The 14,736-nt window shown below is 37.5% G+C and overlaps 1 protein-coding gene across 1 annotated transcript in view; it reads left to right on the forward strand.

Moving 5' to 3' along the window:
• Nucleotides 1-362: 362 nt before the first annotated feature.
• The window catches only part of LOC122810257 (microfibrillar-associated protein 2-like), a 1,267,702-nt gene continuing 1,253,328 nt past the window's right edge, over nt 363-14,736 (forward strand). The window contains exon 1 of the mRNA XM_044081798.1: nt 363-781. The gene's annotated coding sequence lies outside the window, so the exon portion shown is untranslated. The remainder of the gene's footprint in view (nt 782-14,736) is intronic.

The following is a 14,736-nucleotide window of genomic DNA, read 5'->3' on the forward strand; positions in this document are numbered from 1 at the left end:
TCACTAACCACAGAATAAAACATCAGCATTATATTCAGCCTGTTTTATTTTAGTCAATAGTATAAATCAATCATGTTATTAGCACAAAATTTAACAGCACTGCTACAATGAACAGATACTCTGTGTCGGCCGATCTGGCCTACAAATAAATTAAAGCTTGTGGAATTTGGTACTGGCAGGGATGTTTGGGATTTATTTCCCTGTCCAGCTTGCAAGAAGTCTAGACATAATTGTTTCCAAATGGCTGTTACAGCAGAAGACAGCAGCTTTTAGTCAGACATTCCAGTGCAAAACCTAATAGGAATGGAATGAGCTGGTCATGTACATTCTCTTACAGAAGAATAGAACAGTACATGTTGACCTAATTATCTTCCCTTTCCAGTTTATATTGTGGTTTGCTTTCCTAGCACAGATTCCAGTTGTTTTCAAGACTGAGGAGTTAGAGAAATTAAGCAAATGAAGTAATGAAAGCCAAGCATCAAAGTCTGTATTGTACGTAGCCCTGTACTCATTTGTTGATGGCTGTTTACATGTTGAATGGTACAGTTGGGGTAAAGCCTAAAGGGGAGTGCAGCATGACAATCCCCTGGGAGTTAAATTAACATAATCTGGTAAAGAACGCTTGGCAGTTTTCAGCTGATTTGTTCATCATCGTGACACAAACCCAAAGTTAAAAACTAAACAGGCAAGCAACTTAAGGGCTGACCAGATTTTATAACTTCAGACATCGGGGGATCACCATCAGGACAGGCATTCAAAGAGTAACGAAAACTGACTAAAAGTAAGTCTGATTAATGTATTTTGCATCCTGTGACATTTCTTTTTATCTTGACACAACAGCTAAGATGAGAAACAAGATGATGTTATTGTTCTCTGAGCAGAGTTTAACTTATTTGTTACCCTCACAAGAATTTATGATTTCTCTGACATCATCCATCACTGTATTTCTCTCTGAATGTTAACTGTAATTAGTGCTGTAGACATTTTTTTAGAGAACTGTGACTATTATATTTGTGCTAATGTGTTTGCCATATAATTGACATTTGTCTGAGGCTCCGTCTAGATGACTGATGTTACTTATGTACCAAAGTGTCTATTTTCAAATGTATTTTTCTCTTTCCTTTGTGGAGAAACAGTAATAAGACATCTGAATTTGCTTACTTTTATTTGTGTCCAGTCATTACAGTTTTGTCGCCATAATGAATTAGCCTCCGTGGGCAAGTATGGGATTTTTTTTTGTAGGGATTTGATACCTTTTTCATGATATATTTATCCAGAATCTTACTTACTACTACGACAGAAACTTAGAGACTTTTAAGAAGCCTTTCTATAGCTCTGTGATTGAATAAATACAAACTAGTTTTTTTTTTTAAGATTTTTGTGCTCACACTCATGCTGATCATCAGATGCTCTTTCAATCAATTGGCCCGTTAGATCCCATGTATTAAAGTGAGTGTTAATCAGGAGGGTCTGTCACTGAGGTAGCCTTCCGCTGTGGTTTGTATTTTTACTTTTGCATTTCTAACTCCACTGCACATGCCCAGTAACATGCTCTGGACCTGGTATGCTATTGTCACTGACTTCTGAGAGTGAGATAACCCGTCAGGATGACTCTGCTCCCATTGAGCCAACTAGTCCAGTGTGGCCTCCAGTCTACACCAAGTATTGAACCATGGGAATGAGTGCCCTGCTTGTGCACAACCATCCATCAGGAGAGGTGAGCCAGCAAAACTGCAACACCTTCTCTTCCCCTGTACAAGCTTCAGCAGGTTCCCTAACCATTATTTGAACTTGGATGACCTGGGATGTAGTCAAAGCATTAACCTTGTATGCCAACAGAGCTGACCATGTTTCTGATTTTGTGAAGTGGGATATGCATCTTTTGTCATTGCTAAAATCATTCTGTCTATTTTGATCTACAGGCCAGCGGTTTAAATGCCATCAATCCTACTTAATAAGCAACAGCTTTTTCATCTGGACATTCTAAAATGTATAGGTGATTCCTCTTTGCACAGTATTTCTATTTTACATTTTAAAATTATTTTAGTTTGTTTACTTCTCCTAGACTGTGTAATGCAAAGTATTTTTAATATCTGATGCAGTATGTTTTACTGTCCAGTAATTTAAAGAAAAGCATGTTGCTGCAAGTAAAAAAGGAGTTAATTTTGTTGCCTATTAGTTATGTACAAGGCGTTTGTGAGCAGAAGTTATGCAGAGCTTACAAACTTCATTATCTTGGCCACTTGCTTACCTTAACTTCCTCCCTTCGTTTTGGAGAATCCAGTCAAACCCTATATTCCAACCCCAGCTCATGTTTGAACGTAACATTTCCATCCATAAATTAAACTGCAGCAGTAAAGCTTCATAAAAATCAAATCTTGGTTTTCAGGATATCCATACTTCGCCACAAATGATCTTTTATTATAGCTTCTTTCGTGTTTTCATAACCTGTTAAATTATTTAAAAGTAAATGCACAGTGCAAATGTTTTAGGAGTTTCACTTAACCTCAGTCAGTCACTGATCTGTGGCAGCGTAGGCAGCTTTCATTGCCTCAGGTGTCTTAAATCAAACCTGCAGAATGACAGCAGATGAGTGTTCCATGTCTTTATTACTTTTTGCCTGCCTTTTTTTATTTTGCATGTTTTTAATTCTGTAAGTTATTAAATTATCACATTGTAGAGCTGCTGCTCCACATAAACATTTTGTTATATGCTTCAGTCATAGATGAAAGTGATCCATAGTTCACTTACTCTTGTAACAGATTTATATAAAAATAAAATAAGCCACCTTCACAATGATGCATAGCTCTGTCAGAGCTAACAGCACCAGCAAAGCAGTGTGTGGTAGTTGTGATGTTAAAGGTTCAGTCAGCACCATGGTCACTGGGAAATGCATCCACGCACACACACATTGGTGCAGTCAAATTCATTTAAAGAGAAGACTACATAGGCTTTTTGTCTTGTTCTGCTCTCTGGCAAATTAAATGTGATTAAGATTAACAGACACTGTAAGAATCTTATGTGTGGTTCTGTATCAATTAATAAAAGCTGACAGATAAAATTCAATGGACAAAAAAAATGTTCTTTTTCTGATAGTGCAAATAAATACTACAAATTGTGGATCACATAAACAGTATGAAAAGAAATCCTTTGAATAACCAGTAAGATTAATACATTCATCATAAATTTTCTAAGAAATGAGCTCAGACAGATACCAGACATTCCTGTCACTGAGAAACTTCCTACAGTAGAATGCTACCAGTCCCTATGTCATGGTTACCGTCTGTTTCTAGTATAGAGACATTCGCTTAGAACTGTGGACAGATACATAATCTCATTTTCAGCTTCTCAAATTGCAGTTCCCTCATATTCCCTTCACAAAGAAAACAACATATTCTTTTACATGCCCAGCGGAATTTGATTTTCACTCATATTAGATCTGTAATCACTTTGCTTAGCTTCCAGGCATACTTAAACTAAGTTTTAAGGGAGAAGACAAAACAGGAACACCAGCAAAGTGGTATAACATAAATTCATTGCTTGTCCTTTATTCATTGAGTGATTTTTCTCTGCATTCATTAAATTCATTTATTTATGATTCATGTCATGTCTGACCTGCTTTTTGAGACCCGATGGTATAGGGTATGGTATAGGGTTTGATTCCTTCTACCTCCCTTAACCAGACAGTGCTCCTAGGTCGACCATGAAAAGGCACACTTGTATCCAATGCATTTATCTGGTTAACAAATGTACTAAATAAAATTCATTCCTTGGGCAACTGTACAGGTTCATTGAAATGAATGTTTGTACTGATCTCACACCTTTGGTGGCTTTAGTTTTGTACTACTCTTTTGATATTTAATGTCACAATGGTTTACTATATATTTGTTAGAGAGCAACTCTGTTCAACATCTGCCATAGTTTTATTGCTGTTGTTACTTTATTTTTTATCCCATGTATAACAGGCCATAAGTAAATAAAAATTTCAAGGTCCAACCTACATACCTGAAAACTGTTAATTAAACAAATGCATATATACAGAGATACACTCTTTGTGACAACATGCCTGGCATCCTTTGCCAAACTTGCAACATAGTGATCTAGAAGTGCTTTTCCTATTATCTTACTAATTTTTTTTTGCAAATCTTTTAATATTTACAAGGTAGTATCAAACTGTTTTCATATGACCTTTAACTGATTCATTGCTTGTTGCCATTGTCATGCAAAACTAGTTGTTTTACTTTTTCTTCAATACTTTGTTTACTAATTTTCTACATGATTTTTAGGATATATTTTGGATCACTACTCAGTAATTCAATGGCTGACCTTCTGGGTGACTGGATTCATATCTTTAGCATTTCTAATGCTGACAAGAGTTAACTCGATGCTGTCAGGATTTACCATTTATCATGTCAATTTTTTATGATGAATAAGGGTAGGGTGAACTCTCAGCTCCCTGTCCAAATTCAAAAATGCATTTAGACTGCACCAGTGTTGAAGAAGGGTATAATCCTAACTGCTGTCCAGCTGACCTGAGTTTGACTTGTAGCTCAGGTGTTTGATGGTGTAGGTAGGGTGGATTGTTGTGCTCATCCTGGGGAGAAAGACAATAGTTCCAGCCCAGCTCACACCACTGCTTGACATGATGTCATCTGGAAAGTAGAAGGATGACACGATGTGTGGAGCCAGTGAGTCGCCACTCCAGTGATGGTAGCATATGGAAACACATGAAAGGGATCATGCATATGTGTATACAGGACATAGCTGACCTTTGCGGTGATGCAAGTGGTCACATCACTACCATGGTTGTGGTTAGAGCAAATAAAAAAAAAATAGAAAGAAACATGCTTTCATTGCCAATATGCTGTTACGAGCGAAATGCATAAACATGACTGTCTGGATAACTGCCCTTCATTGGTCAATGTAGTGTCTAACTGAGGGGAGGCTTGATAGTTTTCAGGCAGGTGGACAAAGGCAATATAAAAATGTATTCAGGACACCCTGTTTGGGACTACTGCTAGAATGATTTTATGGTTTGTCCTATGGGTGTGGTTATCTTACTTCTCTCCTAACAACCTCTTTTTCTTTCAGTCAGACAATGCAGTAATGTAGGTATGGTATTCTGACTCCCTTCTGTGTACATATGCTTCTCCTGTTAGTTGAGAGGAAAATGTTTTGACTTATTCTGATCTGTTCAAGTTTTCTCAGTGGTATATCTTACAAAGCCAAATAAATATTGGCATTGACACTATCTCTCATAATCTTCTTCTATCTAAACTCTCTAATCTTAATCTTTCCTTCTCTTCCATCAACTGGTTCACCAGTTACCTCTCTAACAGGCAACAAGCAGTCAAATGGAAGAAAGTCACTTCCTCTTTTCTTAATACTCCTACAGTGGTACCCCAGGATTGTATCTTAGGACCTTTACTGTTCAATATTTTCATAAATGACTTCCACCAGACCATCCCAAATGCTAAGCTTATTCAATACGCAAATGACTCTACAATCATCTGTTCTGCCACCTCCATCCCCACTCTCTTAAAATTAAGCCAGGATGCCTTCACCTCCACTGAACACTGGATGTTAGATAACCACTTGGCAGTAAATGCATAAAAAACTAAACTTATGGTATTTATTCCTTCTAAAAACATCACCATAGTTTAAAAACTCAGTCTCCATTACTAGCCATAACAATACCCCTCTCAAGTTAGTATCCCATGCCAAACTTCTAGGTGTACTCATTGATGAACAGCTTAAGTTTGATACCCATCTTCAAACAAACATCAAGAAATCCCACCAGAAACTTGATATGCTTTACCGCCACAATCGCTATCTTACTCCCCCTACAAAGTTTGTTTTCTACCACATACCTCATTCCTTCCCTCCTATATGGCACCCTACTTCTTACAAACCTAAATTCTTTTCTAAAGACAAAACTCTCTTCCTGTTATAACAAAATTGCCAAGTTTGCTGCAGGCTGAAAATCTTTCACCCATCACTGTAATGCTCTTCACAAACTAAATTGGCTAGAACTGCCCAATCACCTTTCCTACATTCAACTCACTCACACCCACAAACTTATCTTCAATCCCTCTCTCTGTCCCTCCCTCACCTCCTCTCTCAAAATGCATCTGCCTGATAGACCTCTTAGATCCACTAACCAGAATCTGATTGAACTGCACAAGCCTGCCCATCCACCAGGCAAACATCTACTATCTTTTTCTGTAGCACGCCTCTGGAACTCCCTACCACCTCTTATTTGTACCACTTATAACCATGCTGCCTTTAAGACCTTGCTTCACTCTCATCTTATATCCCTCTGGGAATGTTCCTGCTCTCACCCCACATAACTCCCATCTATTAGGAAAACATCCATTATCTTTTTTCTAGCATGCCTCCAGAACTCCCTACCACCTTTTATTTGTACCACCTATCTACTCTACCTTTTAAGACCTTGCTTCACTCTCATCTTATTCCCTGTGGTATTTTCCCGGCTCTCACCCCATATAACTCCCTCAGCATTTCACTCTGCCTCCTCTCATACCTCACTGTAACCTAATATGACACCTAATCCATCTTTCTCTCCAGCCCCTAACTTTTTATTCTACTTGTTCTATTATTTCCTCTTTTCCTACTTCTGCAATAAAGTCCTCCTGCCCCACTTATCCTTCTATTACTCTCATATGATACCTATATGAATTGCCATTGCTTCTACTGTTAAATCTCCTTTGATCAACAAATGTATTTGTACATATTTGTAAATACTGACTAATGTTTTTCTTAAATTTTTTTCTTTTCTTTTAAAATTCCTATTGTATGTTAAAATTTTACTACTATGTTCTTCACCTGTATTACTGCATCACTCAATTGCCTATGATTTGTTTATATTGTATAATGCCTTTTATGGAGCTTTTCTCCTTAGGACTCCATTGAAAATGGGCTCTTCTAGGCCCAATTGACTATCCTGGTAAACAAACCATAAAATAAAATTATGACTTTACGTTATCATCATTTCTTACTTTTTTTGATGAGAGGTACTGTTCTCAGGATAGTCCCACTACCTATTTTGCAGCTGTACATCTTTTGTTTAGTTCTCACCTCAAATTCCAGTAAAGATTTTTACATGTTCCCCATGGTTTTGAGAAAAAGGCAACACAACCAGAAACAAAATCCTTGTCACTAGTAATTACATTAAAAACAGAAGGGAATATTATTAAAACAACTCTGGCTACAAATACCACAGGGAAAATATAACTTACATAATGCACACACTTGACAACAGAGCAATATGTGTATACTAACTAGTTTCTTGACAAACTACCCATTCAAACACCACCAATGTAATGCCTAAAGCCACACTAAAGACATTGTTATAAAAAAACAGATTCTTTTCAGCAAACAAAATCAAAAAGAAAGTTCACTTGACATTATATAACATACAGTATGTACAGTTCTTTATTGTAATGTTGGAAGCCCATAGATGTACTCCATCAATCAGGGTTAGTTGCAGCCATCCCTTTCAGTAATAGGTTCTAAATAGAAAATCAAAGCCATAGGCCTTAGTCAAGCCTTGTTTCTAGTTCCAGAAAAGTTATTTGCCTGAATTTATCAAATCCAGAATGAACACTGAATGGGACTCCCAACTTCATAAGTCTTTAATCGGGGCCGTTGTCTTGACCATAATGATCCTCTGACTTTGGAACTAACTTCTTAGTTTCATGGATTCATAGATTCATAGATATCTCAAGGCCACTAAGTCCAATGACCTGTGATATCTCACCAGTATTCTCCCTCAAGTTGTACCTCCTTTCTCCAGGAAAGTTGTAGTTGTCAATCCTGAAGAAAATTAGTGGAAACCCATCCAGTCATTAAGTTTGTGTTTAAAAGAAGAGAGTGGATCACACTGCTTAACAAACATGGGAAGATTTTTAAAGGTTTGGGGGTGCCAGGTAATAACCAAGTCATTCCACCAAGTCTTATTTTTCTGTTGGTGAAGATTTAGGTCCCAGGTTCTACTACTGGTGGAGATATTAGACTTGCAATTAAACAAGAAGACCAGGACAACTGGGAGATAAATGCCACAGTAGGTAAGACAGAGGTCTTCTCTCAAAAGTCTATAGGACAATGAATAAATGGTTAGAGTTTCCAGACTCTCTTAATAACCCAGGGACATTAGGCCTGATATCTTTTTGGTCAGGAGCGTTTGGAGTCTTTCTGATTGTGTGATATGTTTAATAGGACTTCCATAAAGGGAATTATACTCAATGATAGGCCTACTCAATACTGAGTACAAGGGAATAATTACCTATAGAGTCTGTGGTTGCCATAGTGATCAGGATGTTTACCTCACAGACACAAGATACATGGTTTGATTCTCACCTTTGATGAAATTGGCTAAGCTTAAAATGGCCCACAAAGGCAGTTACCATACAAACCTCTCTTGACCTTGATTTTATTCCTTTGGCAATCAGCTGAGCTAAATAAAATGTTACATGACAACCATTGTTCCATCATGATCAAAATAGAAGGAACTGTCAACCAAAGCACTTTTAGTCAATTAGTTTGAGCCTATTTTTACTACACCAGGAATTTACTAGGGATAGTTCAATTTGGAGGGTTTGGGTGTCATAGGGTGACTTAACAACAACCTCTAGTTTGCAGTCATTTGCAAACTTTGTTAGGGGTCCTGGATGTCTGCTTGGAAATCTGAATAGTAGATAACAAAAACAAGTGTTCCCAACACTGAGCCCTGAGGAACATCGCTAGTCACTTTCATAATTTCTGATGAGTTAGCTGCAACTTGCACTGTGTGGGTTCTGTCTTTCAGCCACTTTGCTAACAATCTTACCATATATGGTCGATTTTTAAAGCATTTAGCTTTTCTATGATGCCAGCATGCGGAATGGTGTCATAGGCGTAGGCTAGGTCAAGATATACCACATGCAGTGCATAGCAACAATCTACAGCATCCATTTCCCTTTCAGAGAAGCTAAGAAAATTAAATAGACAGAATCTATCCTTTATGAAGCCAAATTGTTGGGACTCGAGTCTAACAAGATGTCTAAATTAATAAAAATGCTGGCAAGCAGAGTTTCACAGGCACATATCGCTCAGGTGGTGATAAACGAAAGGTGTATTTAATGATAAAAATCCACAAGAAAAAAAATATAACATGAGCGCTTTCATTAAACAAGTGTTAACTTCAAGAGACACCATTAAAATGTAAGACAACCATTTATATACATATAAAAAACACACTGGGTAAGCAAAAAGAGGCAGCTAGCTAAGCAACACTGAGATAGAACATTAATTAACCCCTTGATGACTGTATTACAGTTGAAACTGTTACATCTTAAATACAACTAAAACTTGTAATTAAAAGATAGATTATTAGTCTCATACTTATGTCATGAATGGTTATAAATATAATAAAATTAAAACCAAATCATTTTTAAAAATCTCATATTACATGTTCACATAATGCTAAAATATTTCCGAAAGCAAAATACATATAAAAGTGCTTGTGCTTAACAAATATTTTAAGATATCTTATTCCTTTCTAGGGCTTTTAATTTCAATACAGGAGAGATGGACTTCCTGTCATTTATCCCTGGCCATCTATCTGCTTGTAGTAAGATTTGCCACCTTAACTCATTTAACTCTAACTAAAGTCCTCAAGGCTTTTTGTCACTGATGTCTACATGCTCTATTGCCATAAATGTGAAATTGTGGCCAGTGTTGTCTTGAATATGCCTCGCTAATGCATTGTTAATATTATTCTTTCTTATGGCATAGTTGTGTTCATAAATTCTGGCGTTAAATTTCCTTTCTGTTTTGCCTACATACAATGCTAGGCATTGGTCACATGTGGCCATGTAGACCACTGCCTTGGAGTGACAGTTATATTTACCTTTTACATAATGGTCTATACCATTCACTGTAAATTTGCTGCCTGATTTCACATTGTGGCACCAGTTACCATTCATGACATAGGTATGAGACTAGTAATTTATCTTTTAATTCCAAGTTTTAGTTGTATTTAAGATGTAACAGTTTGAATTGTAATACAGTCATCAAGGGGTTAATTAATGTTCTGTCGCAGTGTTGCTCAGCTAGCTGCCTCTCTTTGCTTACCCAATCAGAATGTTTTTTATATGTATATAAATGGTTGTCTTACATTTTAATGGTGTCTGATGAAGTTAACACTTATTTAACGAAAGTGCTCACATTTTATTTGTTTTTCTTGTGGATTTGTATCATTAAATACACCTTTGGTTTATCACCACCTGAGTGATTTGTGCCTGTGAAACTCTGCTTGCCAGCATGTTTATTCATTTAATTTGTTTTGCTGTTTTTGTCTTTTTGAGTTTGTTCATGGCTTCTGGCAGCATGGAGTTATCTGGCACACCAACAGCTAACAAAGAGCATGAAGGAAACAACTCAGAGATTGGACAGCTTACTGCTTTCATTCTACAACTAACCCAGAGGATGGATTGTCTGTATGAATATGTGGGACTGAATAGTACCACGTCTGCTCTTGCACACTTGAATCAGCATGGGGAGGCTAGCAAGCGTGCTACTAACTTTCAAAACACACCGTTATGCCTCATTTCCAATTCACAGGAAAGAGAATTAAGGCAGGAAAGCACAACGCATCTGAGCATGTCAGGAATGAGTTTTCTGACAGCAGGAACTTTCACAATGCTGCAGGAAGAAATTGAATAACAGAAACTCTTAACAAGGACATTCTTCAGTTGGAGGAGTGGTTGCGGAATTGGATTTCGTTTAACAGAAGCATCAAACACAATAGCCCTTCCATGGAAGGTAAGCTGACAGATTTTGATGTTAAGTTATCTTGATGCAAGAAACTTCAACTGGAAAATGCCTACCTAAGGGAATACACTAGACTAAAAGTGGTTCCCAAAGGTTTAAGGGTTTGGCACTTTCCTACTGGTTTACAGCATGACTCTGTTTTGTACACTGAATTAGTTAATTTATTTGATAAATGTGGGCTTGAGCTTTTAATTAAACATAACAACAGTGAACTGGAGCTGTTATTCAAAGACCTTGAAATTCTAGACTCTGCCATCCGTGAGGATTATGAGTACAGCAACATGAGATTTGAACATTTCAGGATTTACACTAGCACAGACCAGCACATAACAAAACTTACAGCTGGTAAACTGAACAAGCTGGACAGGGATGTTCAGGACTATGCTAATGGTATGGCCTACTCTAAACCTCCTGGTTCATACAAAAAGTTTAAAGCCCCACGAGGGGAAAGTAACAAGCAATTATCACACCCTGCTGAAGTAAATGGCAATGATGAATGTAGGTTTGAAGAGACTGATGACGGGATTTTAAACTATGATGCTGAATTCCCAGAACTCAGGAGAAGTGAAAGAATTAGGAACAAAAGCCATTACAACAATAGGCAGCAACCACAGGGCAGCTACCCACCACAAGTTTTTCAGGGGGCCAGGCCAAAGAACAGGAACTGAAAAGCTTAGCATCTCCACTAGGGCCTTCTGGTCACCATATTAATGTTAATGACTGCTTCATTAATGTAAGCGCCCCAACACCAGTGGACTCTGTTCAAGAAGCCGGTGCCTACACAGTGGTTTTCAACCACCAAAAAGACTTTTCAGTACACAATTATTCTACTTTATGTATAAATGAAACTACAGCTGACTTATTGTCTAAGGGAATGACCATTGTACCTAGTAAGAAATTTAATGTTGTAGACATTATGTTAGATCTGAAACTTTATTTAAGAAAGTTGAATTTGACCTTGCTACATGGTACTACCTCCCAAACTAATGTCAGTGAAGGCAGCATTGTTAAGATCAGTTCTACTTACAACCCCCCTTTGCATCCGAAATTAGTAATGTATGAAAAAGTTTGTGAACTTGGTCTGTATAATCTAAATAAGAACAAATACAGGCCAGCTCAAACACTTCAAAAAATGAATCAAAGTGAACATGATTGCTTACTGGAACTGCAAGAACATGACTTCAGGGTTATGAAACCTGACAAAGGGTGAGGGGTTGTAATCATAGACTCTCCCACATACAATGACAAAATGTTGGCTATGTTAGACACAGAAAATTACACAGAAGTGTCCCTTAATTAATTAAATGCAGCATATAGAAAAATCTACAGCCAACTCACTGACATATTTATAGAAAGAAGAGTTGACCTTTCCTTACATAATTATCTTAATATCATTAGCCCAAGGATACCAGTTGTTGTGTCTTTCGGCTTTTCCCAGTTAGGGGTCGCCACAGCGGAACTCCGGTCCGCTAATGATTGGTAGTTGATTTTTACATGCCGAGTTACCAGCCTTGATGCACAACCTTCAACGAAGGTACGCCCATTCATGCATGTGTCGACACAGAAGACGCTCTAGCTGAGAATCGAACCGGACAACGTCTTACTGTGAGGTGACAGTGCTACCGCAGCACCACCACCGCGAGCCCAAGTGTTCTTTGGTATTCCCAAGATCCACAAGAGCCTCTCAGATCCACCTATGAGGCCCTTAGTGGATGGAAGACACTGCATTACCACTGCTTGTGCCCAGTTTTTAGACCATGAGCTGAAGAAAATATTGTGTAACGAAAGCCAGATTTGTAAAGACTCTTGGGCTTTTTTAGAACAAGTGAACAAAGCCAGGTATGACGCAAGTGACATCATGGTCACTATAGATGTAAAAGACCTGTACATGGTCATCCCACAAGAAATTGGTCTTGAGTGGGTGGGTGACCTACTGTTGTTACACAAAGTTAACCAGGAGAAAAGTAATCCAATTTTGGAATTATTAGAAATTGTTTTAAGAAACAACTATTTCTCCTTTAAAGGCAGTTACTTTTTGCAGACCATAGGAGTAGCAATGGGTTCAGCTTGTGGTGGGGCATTCGCGAACATGGTAATGGCATATTGGGAAAGAAATTATGTATTTCAGTCTCAGTACTATTCTAAGGTCAAACTGTATTACAGATATCAAGATGATATCATCTTGATATGGAATGGGTCACTGGTTGATTTGGAAGAGTTTTTGAGATACCTTAACACCACCACTACATTCCTGCAATTCACTTGGGTGATTAGCCTGGATCATATGAATTACCTTGATGTCCACTTATACAAAGACACACATAATGCAAAGTATGCTATTAGGATCCATAGGGAAGAGACCTACTCAAACTTATTCCTGCATTACACTAGCTCCCACCCCAAGTACCAAATGAGGTCAGTAGTTAAAGGGCAATTAGTTCGAGCAGCCCGTATGATCTCCAGAGAAGAAGATTTTCTTATTGAATGCGATGACTTAAATACTATGTTCTTGAGGAGGGAGTACCCAGCAGACTTGCTTAATTAGCTTATGCAGGAAGTGATAGGTAAAAGAAAAGTAGGGCATTTTAAGCCCATAGTAGGGAAAAACATACTAGACAACACCCCCTCTGAAGATGAAGAGGGGAGACCTGAGTTGGAAAAAAGTACTTTTTGTAGATCTATGGTGCTTACATTCAATTCCGACTCATACCACTTGATATCCATTTTTTATAAGAACTGGGACATTTTAATGGATGACTTGGACATCAGGGCACAAATAGGAGAAAGACCTATAGTTACATACAGAAGGGGCTCAAACTTAAAAGACCTTCTTAGGAAAGGTTCTAACTACACTAGAACAAGACATGTAGGGATGTACAAATGTGAGTCTTATAACTGGTGCTACAAGGTGAAATCGGGCAGCAAATTTACAGTGAATTTTATAGACTATTATGTAAAAGGTAAATATAGCTGTCACTCCAAGGCAGTGGTCTGCATGGCCACATGTGACCAATGCCTAGCATTTTATGTAGGCAAAACAGAAAGGAAATTTAATGCCAGAATTTATGAACACAACTATGCCATAAGAAAGAATAATATTAACAATGCATTAGCGATGTATATTCAAGACAACACTGGCCACAATTTCACATTTATGGCAATAGACCATGTAGACATCAGTGACAAAAAGTCTTGGGGACTTCAGTTAGAGTTAAAGGAGCTAAGGTGACAAATCTTACTACAGGCAGATAGATGGCCAGGGATAAATGACAGGACATCCATCTTTCCTGTATTGAAACTAAAAGCCCTAGAAAGGAATAAAATATCTTAAAACATTTGTTAAGCACAAGCACTTTTGCATGTATTTTGCTTTCGGAAATATTTTAGCATTATGTGAACATGTAATATGAGATTTTTAAAAATGACTTTGGTTTTAATTTTATTGTATTTATAACCCTCCATGACATAAGTCTAAGACTAGTAATTTTGTCTTTTAATCACAAGTTTTAGTTGTATTTAAGATGTAACAGTTTCAATTGTAATTCAGTCATCAAGGGGTTAATTAATGTTCTGTCTCAGTGTTGCTTAGTTAGTTGCCTCTCTTTGCTTACCCAGAGTGTTTTTATATGAATATAAATGGTTGTCTTACATTTTAATTGTGTCTGATGAGGTTAACACATGTTTAACGAAAGCGCTCACGTTTTATTAGTTTTTTCTTGTGGATTTTTATCATTAAATACACCTTTGGTTTATCACCAACTGAGTGAATTGTGCCTGTGAAACTCTACTTGCCAGCATTTTATAAATGTGATGTCATGCTTTGTAGATGAGGGTTGTTATAATGATAGGTCTGTAGTTACCTGGATGGGTTGTAAGACCACCTTTATGGAAGGGCATCCCCTA

The sequence above is a fragment of the Protopterus annectens genome, chromosome 1.part1 (assembly GCF_019279795.1).
Source record: "Protopterus annectens isolate FY-2018-M chromosome 1.part1, PAN1.0, whole genome shotgun sequence".
Taxonomy (NCBI): domain Eukaryota; kingdom Metazoa; phylum Chordata; order Ceratodontiformes; family Protopteridae; genus Protopterus; species Protopterus annectens.